The following is a 14,203-nucleotide window of genomic DNA, read 5'->3' as shown; positions in this document are numbered from 1 at the left end:
GAGGCAGCACCCAGCCCAATCCACCTGTGGGCTTAGGGAACAGTTTGATAGGGCTGGGTGCTGCCTCCAAGCTAAGGCAAAACCTGGTCCGCTAGCAGCCCAATCAGGCAGCCCCGGGGGGCACCACCCTGTGGAGGGCAGGACCAGGGACCTCTGTGCATTCAGGGCCATTTGGCCTGCCAGCAGCCTTCCCAGGCACAAGAAAAGTGGGCAGGCTCTGCCAAAAAACCCACCAAAATAGATAAAATAAAATAAAAATCAGGTCTCTCACTGCTTCTGCCTTTAGCACGTGCCCGCTGAAAGCAGAAGTGTTAAGGGCCTGATCCTTTTTTTCTGTGGAGGTTCCCCACCTCTCCTGCAGCTGGGCGGTGAGATGACAGCTGCAGTACATCAATGCAAGCTAGACTACATCCAGATGTAGTTTAGTTTGCAATGATGCAAACTCATCTAAAAACCCCCAAACTGGCGCATGGGTAATGTGTGATGCCATTAAGTCACACAAATAATATTTTCATCATGTGTACACCGTGATGACCGTCACATGTACAAGTGCCCCCACAAAGCAAAATCAAATGCACACAGTTCACAAACAAGGAAGCATAATCTCAGCAAGCATTGTTTCATGGTTTCCAGCTTAGTTGCAAGATATTGAGATAAGGTCTAGAGAAGTCACTGAACTTAGAATCATAGCATCATACAAGGTTAAGGTTGGCAGGGACCTCGGGAGGTCACAGCTAGTCCAATCCCCAGCTCAAAGCAGGACCAGTCCTAAAGCTTTGTCTAGCTTGGTCTTAAAAACCTCCAAGGATAGAGATTCTACCACCTCTCTGGGTAACCAGTTCCAGTGTTTTAAAACCCTCCAGGTGAGAAAATTCGTCCTAATATCTAACCTAAACTTCCCTTGCTGCAACTTGAAACCATTGCTCCTTTTTCTGTCATCTGCCACCACTGAGAACAGTCCAGATCCATCCTCTTTCAAACCCCCCTACACGTAGTTGAAGGCTGCTATTAAGTCCCCTCCCAGTCTCCTCTTCTCTAGACTAAATAAGCCCAGTTCCCACAGTCTTTCCTAATAAGTCATGTTCCCCAGTCCCCTCATCATTTTGTTCCCCTCCACTGGACTCTCTTTACATCCTTTCTGTAGTAGGGGGTCCAAAACTTGACACAGTACTCCAGATGTGGCCTCACCAGTGCTGAATAGAGGGGAATAATCACTTCCCTTGACCTGCTCGCAACACACTTACCAATGCAGCCCAGTATGCCGTTAGCCTTCTTTGCAACAAGGACACACTGCTGGCTCATATTCAGCTTATTGTCCACTGTAACCTCCAGGTCCTTTTCTGCAGAGCTGCTGCCCAGCCAGTCAGCCCCCAGCCTGTCCCGGTGCATGGATTTGTTTCATCGTAAGTGCAGGACTTTGCGCTTGCAGTTGTTGAATGTAATGAGATTCCTTGTGGCCCAATCTTCTAATTTGTCTAGGTTTCTCTGAGTCCTAGGCCTACCATCCAACATATCTACTACTCCCCCCAGCATGGTGTCATCTGCAAACTTGCTGAGGGTGCACTCTATGCCATCTTCCAGGTCATTGATGAAGACATTGAACAAAACTAGCCCCAGGACTGACCTCTGGGGCACTCCTCTTGATACCAGCTGCCAACTAGACATCAAGCCATTGATGAGCCCAATGCTTCTGTCAGTTTTCTAGCGACTTTACCATCCATTCTTCCAACCTGTACTTCCTTAGCTTGCTGGGAGAATGTTGTAGGAGACAATATCAAAAACCGAGCTAAAATCAAGGTACACCACATTCACCAGTCTCCCCACATTCACAACCAGTCATCTCATCACAGAAGGCAATCAGGTTGGTCAGGCACAACTTGCCCATGGTGATTCCATGCTGACTCTTCCTAATCACCTTTTTCTCCTCCAAGTGTTTAGAAATGGCTTCCTTGAGGATCTGCTCCATGATCCTCTGGCTCCATGATCCTCCTGGCTCTTCTGGGCCAGAATAGCTGATCTTCTTGACAGGGCTTTAAACTGAGACCACTGGGGGATGGGCAGTCTACTAACAGTTCTGGCCCAGGTCATGCTGGCTGCACTACCAATAACTTGACCAGCCCAAGGGAGACAGCCCAAGGAAAGGTCCCACTAAACCCCTCAGGGAATTACTGGGAGAATTAACTGCCTGTACACAAATGCCAGGAGCTTGGGAAATAAGCCTGAGGAACTGGCCCTTCTCCTATGTGAAAATGATTATGACCCGGTAAGAATTATGGAGACCTTGTGGGACTCCACCTACGATTCGTTGGTGACAGTAGAGGGCTACAACTTGTATACGAGAGACCATGTCGGGAAGAGGGGTGTGGGCGTATCTCTCTACATTAAGGATCAGCTCACCTCCCTGAAGATTAAGTTTCCAAACCAGGAAGGGTGTCTTGAGACCCTCTGGGTCAAAATACAAAGAGAACATGGGGAGGGTGACTTATTTTTAAGAGTCTACTATAGACCTCCTCACCAAGAGGAAGACCTAGATCAGGAATTCCATAGAGAACTCATCAAAGCCATGCACTCCCAATCCATGATCACATAGGGGACTTCAACTTCCCTGACATCTCTTGGGATGAGCACACAGACAAATCTGACAGGTCACATAGCTTCCTCACGTGCATTGATGACCTCTACCTAACCCTGGAGGTCTATGGGCCAACTAAGTGAAAGACATTGCTTCATCTGGTCCTGGCCAAAGGGGAAGACCTAGTGAGCAATCTGAAGATTGAGGGGAAGCTTAGTGACAGTGGCCATGAATTGGTCACTTTCTTAGTCCACCAAAGAGCAGGCAAACCCCTCAGTAAAGCAGAATTCCTTAACTGACTGACTTGCAAACTGAGAGAAGACTGACTTGCAAACTGAGAGAATTAGTCAATCAGGCAATTAAAGGCCATACCACCCCCAGAAAAGGGAGTACACAAGAAATGGTCATTTTTTAAAAACATAAACCTTGAAGCACAGGGCAAAGCCATACCTTCTCACAAGAAATGCAGTCAACGGGCAAGGAAGCCCCCATGGCTGAATAAGGAATTCCTAAACCTTATTAAGCTCAAAACCAGCTGAAAAACAGGAAGCATTACCAAAGAAAGGGGCTTACCCTGCATTTGCCCACACCCGTAGAGAGCGGTCGAGAAAAGCCAAGGCACAAACTGAATTTAGGCTAGCTACCGGAATCAAGGACACCAAAAAGTCCTTCTTCAAATATGTGGGAAGTCGGAAAAAACAAGGATAACACTGGACCCCAATGGGCCCAATAGATTCAATGGGGCAACTGACTTCCAATGGCCAAGAAAGGGCCAATCTCCTAAATGACTTTTTTGCATCAGTTTTTCACCCTCCCAGAAGGATCACACTGTCAGGAATGGCACAAACCAATCTGGGAGCAGGCAATGGGCCTAAAATTGATGTGGACCAGGTGAGGGAACACCTTAAGAATCTGGACATGCACAAGTCCATTGGCCCTGATGGAAGGCACCTGAGAGTCTTGAAGGAGCTGGCAGACATCATTGCATCCCCCTTGGCAGAGATATTTGAAAAATCATGGTACTCTGGCAAAATCCTGGATGACTGGAAAAGAGCCAATGTGGTCCCTATCTACAAGAAAGGAAGGAGGGATGATCTGGGGAGCTATAGACCCATCAGTCTAACATCCGTCCCTGGAAAAAATCCTCAAGAAAATTGTCAAGTGAACCATCAACACCAGACTGATGGAAGGCAAGCTTCTGAATGCCAGCGAACACAGCTTTGTGGTTGAACAACCTCATCTCCTTCTTTGACCAGGTAACGTGTCCTGGACAAGGGAGATGAAGTGGACTTCATATATTTGCACTTCAAGAAGGCCTTCAACCTAGTTCCCCATGATGTCCTCATGGGTAAGCTGGGGAAATGAGGCCTTGATCATCATACTGTCCAATGTCTGGGCAACTGGCTATGGGGTCGGACCCAAAGTGTACTAGTTGAGAGGAGCAAATCAATGTGGCACAGGGTGACCAGTGGAGTACCTCAGGGCTTGGTACTTGGGCTGATACTCTTTAACATCTTCATAAATGTTCTGGATTCAGGAGTCAAATGTGAAATGGCCAAGTTCATGGATGATTCCAAATTATGGGGGAAAGCGGTCACACCGCAGAACAGACTGGGGATACAGGCCAACTTGGACACGATCTCAATGTGGGATGACCAAAACCTGATGGCCTTCAGTGCAGAGAATTTTAAGGTGCTTCACCTCAGTAGGAAGAACCCCCATCTTACACCCAACCCAGATTACAGGCTCGGCAGTGCTATGCTTGCTAGCACCACAACTGAAAGGGATTCGGGGGTCTTGATTGACCACAAGATGAATTTGAGCCACCAATGTGATGATGTGGCTGGCAAACCTAACCAAACTCTGGCATGCATCCACTGATGCATCTCTAGCAAAATCAGGGAAGTCATCCTCCCACTTTACTCAGCCCTGATGAGACTGCAGCTGGAGTACTGCATCCAGTATTGGGCCTCTCATTTCAGGAAGGATGTAGAGAAGCTTGGGAGAGTCCAGAGGAAAGCCACTCATATGATCCAAGGCCTGGAGGGAAGGCCATATGAGGAGAGACTGAGGGACTTGGGACTCTTCAGTCTGGAGAAGAGAAGGAGAACTTGGTGGCAGCCTACAATTACATAAGAGGGGTCCATCAGGACCTGGGAGAACACCTGTTCACCAGAGGTCCACAATGAAAAACAAGGTTTAACGGCCATAAACTCCAGAAAGGCTGATTTAGACTGGATATAAGAAAAAAGTTCTATACTGTCCGTGTGTCCAGGGTCTGTAACAAACTCCCCCCAGAGGTGATGCAAGCCCCTACTCTGGATTCCTTCAAAAAACAGGTGGATATATTTCTCACTGGGGTCACTTGATCCTGGCTGACTTCCCACCTATGGTGGTGGGGCTGAACTCAATGATTTCTTGAGGTCCCTTCCAGCCCCTAATGTCTATGAAATCTATTAAATGATTTTTCCAGGGACTGAGGTTAGGCTGACTGGCCTGTAGTTCCCTGGATCCTCCTTTTCCCCTTTCTTAAATATGTTTGCCCTTTTCTAATCATATGGGACTGATCAAATCTGCTGATCGCTGTGAGTTTTTAAAGACAAGAGCTAATGGCTCTGCAATCACATCAGCCAACTCCCTCAGCACCCTTGGGTGCATCCCATCTGACCCCATGGACTTGTTCAGCTTGTCTAGGTAGTCCCTAACCTGTTCTTTCACCACTGAGAACTACTCCACTCCTCCCAAAACTGTGCTCCCAGTACTGTAGTCTGGGAGCTGCCCTTACCTGTGAAGACTGAGGCAATAAAGGCATTGAGCACTTCAGCCTTTTCTGCATCCTCTGTCACGAGGCGGCTTCCCCCATCTACTAAGGGACCCCCAATCCTCCTCTTGCTACCAATCTACTTGTAGAAAACCTTCTTGTTTGATCTTGTATGTTCTTCCAACCAAAATCATTAAGAATGCACCGATCAACATATGACCCTATTTTACAATGTATGGATTGGCACTGGATTCAGCTTCATGAATAAAACCGGAACTATACTGTGCCTTTTATAGCCTTTCTGAACACACTAAGAGACTCTGGAGTCACTGAGGGAGTAAGACATAGGAGGATCTAGGAACTTATGTTTTATATTCAGTCATGTACTAAAGTCTAGGGAAAAGGTATTTTCATGATAAAAAAATCTTATAATGACCTAATAGGCTAGGAACAGACATTACACATACACCAGCTTAAGTAATCAGAAACTGGTTTAAACCTGTAATGCAACAGACGTTTAGTGCACATAAACCAGTTTGAAAATGGCTGAAACCAGTTTGAGATAAAACCTCAACCTGGTTGAACGTAGTATCAGATTTAACTGATTTGGTTCAAACCAGTTTATGCAATCTTTGTCTTAGACCCCTTGCTGGTTTAAGATAAACCAGACTACCCCAGCATCCCGGCATGCTCTCTGGGCTGGGCAGGGGTCTCTGCTCCACAGCAGGACTGGGTCCTCCCCTCTGGTCCCTGGCTGGAGCTCCCACAGAGACTGCAAGTACAGCAGGGTCTGCCTGGCTCCCCCTGCCCTACCCTCCCTTGCTGCTCACTGCTCAACCAGGAATCCCCACCCCGCCTCCCTCCCATCTCCCACAGCACAGACCCCAGTCCCATAGACCCTAGGCATGTGGTAGGCTAGCTAATGCTGAGAGGTGTCTGTGTGTGTGTGCCTCGAATTTCACTGGACCTGGCAGGCAGAACAATGATCACTTAAGGCTTTTTTGGAGCTAATCAACAGGTCAGCTGGTAAGCTGTTTAAAAGGAGTTTGAACTAATGGAGAGAAGCTATTGTTTTGTTGATGAGGTGATAACCACTGTTATCAACCCCCTGCTGGCTTGTTTGCCTGTCAGTTTGCAGCAGACACTATAAAGAAGCAGGAAGAGGGAGTTTGGAAACCTCCGTATCATCAACAGGTGGATGCGCTGCACACCCCACTTGCCTCAGGGTGCTAGCAGGGGGCTAGGGTCTGGCAACACTCCCGCCTCTTGAGCAGCCAGAGGGGAAAAGCCTGTGGTGGTGCAGGCAGACCTCCCTAATCAGAGGTCCTGCCAGGGCCTGGCCATGCTCCTCGTAGCTCAGCTCTGTACAAGGGAAGGGAAGGCTGCTGTAGCATCCCCTGGCTTCTAGCCTGAGCCACTGTAGGTATGTGCCTGCACTTTTTCAGTCCAGAAGGGATGTCTGTAGAGTTGCAACTGTTTTAGCCTGGCGAGGCTAGACTAACCTGAAAAGACTGAATCAATTCGGCTCAGGCTTTTTGAATATCTGTCCCTAGCCATAAGCAACACCATACCTGTCTATGCCATTCACCCAGTGATCACAAAGCACCTCAGAAACAGTCAATCATGTCAATTTTTGGCATAAGTAACAAGTAGGGGTATTATATATACCCAGTGGCCTGCAACCATTGCTTAGGTCACTCTGTTGTGCCCCTTAGATAAAATTCACGTTAAGTATGCTTATATTTATCACTTTTATCAGAGCAGCTCCTAGAGGTTTTATCTGGATTGGAAAGCGTGGCTATCATGCTTGGTGCTGAATATATATATTATAAAAACCTTCCTTTGCTTGAAGGAGCTTTCGATGTTAGTGCAATGCCGGATGTAATAGGTGGATGAAATAAACAAACGGAGCTGTTGGAGAATGAACAACATGACCATGCTTTTCTGTTTTGTGTTTTTCATAGATTAGCTGTAGGCACAGTCTGGAGGTTTGCGAGAGTTTGGGAGAGGGATTGTTTGTTTGTTTTCCTTTTTGATTTCCCCCTCCTATTAGGCATTTCTTCAGGGGTATGCACAGGAAATTAGTTCATGATTTCACTCCTCCACGGAAGATTCCTTGACCATGTAGAATTCCTTCTTGATGCTGCTTTAGGCCTCTGGTATTAATATGCTGGACTGCTTTCTTCCTCAGAGACTGGCTATTTTGTTTCACAGAATTATTATTTTTAAAGACTTATAGGATTCCAATCCCACGACAGTATGGGGAATGGGATGAGATGCCAATTTCCATTGCTAAATATGAAGTTGACGATTCATGAACTTTCTACCAGGAAGCCTATATCTAAATGATAAAGACAACCTATACCAGGCGATCTTTGGCTAACATCCTCTATTTTGCATTGCTTCATATACACGTAGGGCACCTTTCTTGTAACAAGGTCCTCTGGCAATCCGAGACCAACAACTAACGTCAGACAGAACACGGCTATGCTTCAGACGTGCGGGGTGGGGTGCGTTATATCACACCTCGCTATAAATTTTCAGGGCCACGCCCTGCAGGAGGGGGATGGATGGAGGAGGAAAAAAAAGATATCATGAAAGGGAAGAAACTTCAGCTCCATTATCACTTCCTTTCATCTGCTCAAAAACCCTCGCTGTAGGGGTTGTCATGGTGATGCAGGTTTGACCTCTCACTTTTTACTCTTCCAGGCGCTAAAAAGGTAAAAATGAGCCATTCTGTCTTGAATGAAAATCAACCTCCTTTGGCTCAAAAAAAGGGCGTTGAATCACTTTTTCCCTTCGTCAGCGGGAGGGTTTGGGGGCCAGCCTGAAAATAAATAAATAAATCAGCTCCAAGTGCTGGGAAGAGAGACGGGTTGTTTCCAGGGTAGCAGCAGCAGTGATAGGAAGAACAGCAGGATCGGGCCTCACTGTAACGGCCCGCTGTCCAAGTTTCCCAGAAATCACAAGGCTCACGTCCTGCATTCCCCCACCTCTTCGCCCCCTCAGGCTGTCTCTGCGGTCACTTGTTTGTTCATTTGGTTTGGGTTGGGGTTTGTGTGTATGGAAGCTCTTGGGCAGAAAATCAAACTATTGATTGAACTGTGAGGCAGCCTCATAAGCCATTATTAGCATCCTGCCATATGCGAGACTGTAAAGGGTAAATTCATTTGTGTTTATTAATATTCTTGAGACTTATGCTTCAGCAAACCAGCTGGTTTTGCAGGTTGGCAGGAGCAGGATGGCACACACATTGTCCTGGTCCCTGGATCTAGTGGGTAAATTGAGCAGCAGGGCTTCTGCATAGAGAGTGGACTCTGATTTCTCAGAGATGTGTATCTTGACTAGCTTACAAATGAGAGCAGGCACCCTCTGTTCCAGTTTGGATCCAAGTCCTCTACCATTTCCAAGTCCTCCCCCTCCTACCAGTTCAACACAACAGCAGGGCAGCATCACTTGTGGAATTACTACGACGGCAAGCCAGGCCATCGTGACAATGGATGGACCAAGCTGCACAGCATTAGGGACTCGAGTGATTCATCTGGAGAATCTCCTATGCAAATACCCTTGCACGGCACAGAAATCTGTCAGCCTACTCCTGTATGTGAATTACCCATAATTACAAGCTAGGAGAGATCCACTCATTTCACATGACTGAGCCAGGCTCAGCTTGGATATTTATAACTTCTAAAGAGCTAATAATAAAGTGGGCATAGACAAGTCTAAGTATTACGCACCAGTGCATGCCGAGCTGTGGCTCTAGATGAACCACAAAATCACAATGTGGTAGTTTAGGTCCAGATCCCAGAAGACATATAGGAATCTCAAAAGAGAACCGGGCAGAATTTAGGAACCTCAATGCAAAACTGTGATCTTCAAATCTCTGCGCAGCTGCTGCCTAGCCCCACAGGAACCAAAGGGCCAGAGAGACCTCAGTTTTCCATACTTTTCCCAAGTGCCCTATCTTGTGCTTCTGGACATAGTAAACAATCACCGAGCCCCAAGGCTGCTGATCACCCATGGCCCGTGCTTGTACAAAGGTTCCCTGTGATGCACAAGGGAGGCCTTCTGTCATCTCTCTGCCCTGAGAAGCGTAATCCCCTGGACATGTTCACAGCACATCTACTGCACTTTCTCCCTATACCGTATAGGGAGGCTATGCACTTAACACAGGGCTGTGGAATTCACTATAGGGGCTATGCAAAACACAGCTGTTGCGACTGTTGGCCTTTGGACAAGGCTGAGGTGTTGACATAGCACTCAAAGGGTGAAGTTACATACGACACTTATTCATGTTTTAACTGCCATTACTGTGGTCTGTCTACATTTGTGCTAAGTGCCTTCGGAAAATTTCGAAGTTATGCCCTTTGGGGTGAGGGTTAACTTTGGGTTCTGCTGTCTAGTTCGTGTTAGGGTGACTTGAATCTGTCTCACAGAGATAAAACGAGCAATTTGCAGTCCTCCAGCATCCCAGGAGGCACTGCTTCTGGCTCCCACAACACCCAGAGCAGGAATAAAGCCCAGGTATAAAGCCCATGCCCTTGCTCATTAACCCTCTCCTGGCAAGTGACAGCTGTACAGGCAAGAAACAGCATCAGCTCTTAACACGCAATTGCTCAGAGCATATTCTAACTTTAACACCGCTGCTTAACATTCAACATGGTCTAGCGTAATGCGAAACTTCACCCTGGTTTCTCCGATACAATATTAATGTGTACTAAATCTTTAGCTGTCATAGAATACCCCTCCCTGTACAACTTCTCAACCAGATTACTACTATGGAGGGGGGGAAGGAGAAAGACTTGGTCATCTGACCAACCCTTTTACCCCCTTGATCTCCACCTTGCACAGAAGGAAACAAAGCAGCTTTGCAAAAGTCATTTCCCCCCCACATGCACAGACCATTAGCTTGGGGTGGTCTCTGCATACAGAGTCTTGCTTACATAGCCCCTTGTTTATTTGGGTGGCATTAAAATATTCCCCCTAAAAACTAAGCTCTTGGCGCCCACAACAGAGCAACAATTTCATCTCTGGCAGTGGCCAATGCTGAGAGATGCATAAAGATCTCCTAATGCATACAATTGTGTCATAATATACCACATAGGAGAGAGAGTGAATTTTGTTCTGGTCTCAGCTGCTAGCCAGCTGATGCCTGAGGTATGAAGATTAATAGCATGAATACCAATACTTCAAGAGCATCCTGTGGAAGTGCGTTCCACAGGTTAATTATATTTGCCACATGAAAGTATTGGATTGCAGTTACCCTGGTCTGCATCCTTGGAGAAGGGGCATCAAATTCACTCATCTCACACAGGAAAACATCTTCTAATATTAATCGCTACAGGAAACAAGCAAACAAAAAATCCCTGCTGTAGCCCTATAGACTTCATTTTGTTATATCAGAGATGAATTTGTCCTTATTTATATCAGAGGCATGCGACAAGCTAGTATGATTGGTTTATACTATAGTGCTTTGGAAGTTCAGGAGCTGATACATGTTAGGAAAGTGCTAGCATAACTGTATTTGTGATCCTGTGTTCATCCCCAAAATGCAAATTAAAATATACCCCCCCCATCTCACTCCTCCTTTTTTATCCTGCATTTTCCCACAATTTCAAAGAGCTAAAAGTCACCCATTAAATAGTTGCCAATTCTCTTCTGTGGTTCTGAAGTATATTATAAAGGACTAAATCCATACAGAAGAAAAATAATACATCTCTTAGAGAAAGGCTTTTCACATTTAAATGCACTAGATATCAGCTATTCCTACTCACGGGGCATTAAAATACATGCTGTTTCTTAAGCCCTGCTGCACCTCTAAGTGAACTAGATCTCGAAGCTAAAATAGCACATATTTTGCAAAGTGGCACAATCTAAAAACCACCGTCTAAACGTCCCTCTCCGGGGCTTCACCTGGAAAATCCCGCTGCCTCTTTGAAGTGTCACAATTTCCGTGTTTGTTTATTAATGGAACGAACTTGTCAGTAATCGTCTCCCCACCAACTTAATCCTTGCTCCCTAAATTGACATCTCTACCGCTTGGCTCTGCAACAATGGGGAGTATTTCTGCCAAAGACATTTCACCATCGGCCAATCAGCATGCTTTCGGGCTAGCGGGTCACTTGCAGGACCTAATCAGCATTCTTCAGAGCTGCAAGGCCACGGAGATCACAGTGACCTTCAGAGCTGCAAGGTCACGGAGATCACAGTAGGCAGCGCCGTTTTCCAAAGATGGCACTCCTGAGAATGAAGGAAAACTTGGCAAGAAAGGAGCTGGTGGCATAGGCAGGCAGGCTGCCCAGTGCACAGACCTCCCCCAGCCCTGCACTTCCATTTGTGTGTGTGGGAGAGGGCGCGCTTGCCGGCTCCTTGAAATTCCAGACTGCAGTTGCTTTCTAAAGCAATTTGCAACGCCGGACTTCAGATAGCAGGGGATATTTTTTTCATTGTTCACCCACAACAGCATCAAATATGCTTTAAATATTTATGCATTTAAAAATGAGCTCCAGAATGGCTCCAAATAATGTAACAACTGCAACCAACAGTGATTTGAGTCTGTCGTCTTAGGGAAGTTGCTTGGAGCTGGTCTGCGTAGGGAAGTTAGCATAAAATACACTGGGGTGTGAAGGCCCAGTGGGCAAAGTACCCTGAAGTAGCTCCCCAGGGGAATACTCTTAGTCCAAACTGAGTGTGTCCTTGCAGGGAGATACTGCAGAGCAGCTAGCAAAGGGGCTGTGAATTCACCCCCTAGCTTACTGCGCACTGAATTTCTCATGCAGACAAGCTCCTTAATTTCACTTCCTTGATTTGTAAAGGAGTGATAATAAATGCCTACCTCTCTGGCAGGGGGTGCTGCAAGATGAATCAATGGTCGCTATATGCCTTTAGATCCTCCAGCAGAAAGCATGATAGGCATGCAAATCATTATTAAATACTTGTTATTTACACCAGCTTAATTTTGGACATAGACTCTAGTTATTTGCAACCGATCTTGGCCTACCAATTCCTGCACCGCTCTAACTTGCAGCCAGAGGTGACAACAGTGGAAACACTTTTCAAATTTGAAAAAAAAAAAAAAAAATAGACAACCAACTTCCCATTCAAAAAGACTATAATTTTGTCTCCAAAAGTATTCCTTTTCAACAATGATTGCACCACTTTCCAAACCTTTCCTTTTTAATTCTACCTGTGACTCTTTTTGCACTAAATAAAATTAAATGATTCATTTATAATGAAGACGCAATAGATTGCTGTCCTGAAAAATGAATGCTAGGGTTGTCTCACTTCTGTATTTCTTAGGAGTCCAAAGACTCCATTGCTTAAGCAAGTGAAGCAGAATCAGACTCAGAAAAACTGCTTTTTCATTTCAGTTTTTGCTATAATAGTCCAAAAAGAAATGCTATAAGACAAGAAAACAAAAAAGACTACTTTTAAGAGGACAACAGTTAGAGGTTTCTGTTTCCGTTTGGACGCTGGTCTCTAAGCTTTCCTGTTAGAGGAACTTTTTAAGAGACAGTTCATACTACAACTTTTCATAAGTTCAGGAATCACTAAGTTCACACTTACTTACATTTCCCAGCCTACTCTTCTCCCCCATCTCTGACCCAGAATATTTTTTCTTTAAAATATTCTCCTTGTACAAAAACAACAGCTATGGTACAAGAGGGAAGAGGGAATGACTTCTGAGATGATATGGCAGAAGGAAAATAGAGATAGCAGGAACTTTTTCAAGGAAACATGCATGCACTGGAAAGATTGATTAGCACATGAAACAGAAACCACTTGAAACTTGTGAGCAAGTAGAGGGAAAAAGTCCATACACTTCTGGAGAAATTGGTAAGATCTATTCCTACTCTTACAAGCAAAGTGATTCAGGAGAAACATCTTTCTCGGGTTTTCTTTCGCTCTTTCTTTTATTTTTTTTGAAATTCTTCAGGTATTTCTAAGTGATCTTTCACATATTAAAGGCACAGCTAATTTCAATCATTGCCTGCTTTCTTGAGAGCTTTACATCACAGGACAATTTAGGTTGCTTCTGAACCATGTAACGTAACTGCCCTCCACTGGATATAACAGGCAAGTACAAGTTTTGTGTTGAAGCTTCAAAGCACAGCAAAAGTCTGAATTTGGGGGCTTATTGTGGATTTCATGTCTCTGGTTCTGTCTGTTCACGGTACGACATCCCCCAGGTTAGTATAATCGGAGTTAATGATTCTGAGCAAAGAGATGGGGGAACTCTCTCCCGTTCCTCAGCAAAGTAATCACAACATTGACTCTCAGTTCTTCAAATCCAGCCCCCCTGCTCCGTAGCTTCTTTTCATAACATTTGCTGTCAACGAAGCAGAAGTATTGTTCTGAGCAGATTCATTCTTTTGCAATGATTGGGATCCTCTGTGCTCACTCTCAGAGGCAAGCATTTGGCAATCCCTTCCCACATATTTGTATTATATCAGGAACTCCCAAGCAAGGTGCTGAATACCGTTTTCCATCAGTAACTGCTGACTGAAATACTCCTAGGAGCCGCAGGAGATATGCTAGCAATACCGGAAAGGCCTAAAGGTTTTAATGCTTTTTTCCTGAATTAACAGTGACTAACTTGATAACATTCTCAACCTGGGCAGATCCAAGTGAAAGGATCCTTTTCAGGTCCTAGTTGGTACCCAAGCTGGTGAAGGATTTTCTCAGCTGTTTCCTTCCCACCTGTCTTTGTCACCCCTGAATACTCCTATGGGTAAGATAATTTCCCTAAGGGTAGTGTCAGCACTACCTTCCATACAACACAACTTGCGTGGAGTCGCAATGGAGTGAGCCTGGTTAGTTATTGAGGCTGGTTTAGGTAGGCAGTTTTCCTAAGACTCGTGTGGGCTCTG

At 45.6% G+C, this 14,203-nt stretch overlaps 1 long non-coding RNA gene across 2 annotated transcripts in view; it reads right to left on the bottom strand.

The window, feature by feature from the left end:
• LOC109309144 overlaps positions 1–12,543 on the bottom strand; it is a 102,863-nt gene extending 90,320 nt beyond the window's left edge. For both annotated transcript variants that reach the window (XR_002100808.1, XR_002100809.1), the window contains exon 1: positions 12,169–12,543. This is a non-coding gene — a long non-coding RNA (uncharacterized LOC109309144). The remainder of the gene's footprint in view (positions 1–12,168) is intronic.
• Positions 12,544–14,203: the final 1,660 nt, after the last annotated feature.

The sequence above is a fragment of the Crocodylus porosus genome, unplaced genomic scaffold (assembly GCF_001723895.1).
Source record: "Crocodylus porosus isolate Cpor-Errol unplaced genomic scaffold, CroPor_comp1, whole genome shotgun sequence".
Classification (NCBI taxonomy): domain Eukaryota; kingdom Metazoa; phylum Chordata; order Crocodylia; family Crocodylidae; genus Crocodylus; species Crocodylus porosus.
The sequence above is the reverse complement of the archived record's forward strand: the minus strand, read 5'-3'. Positions and strand labels throughout refer to the sequence as shown.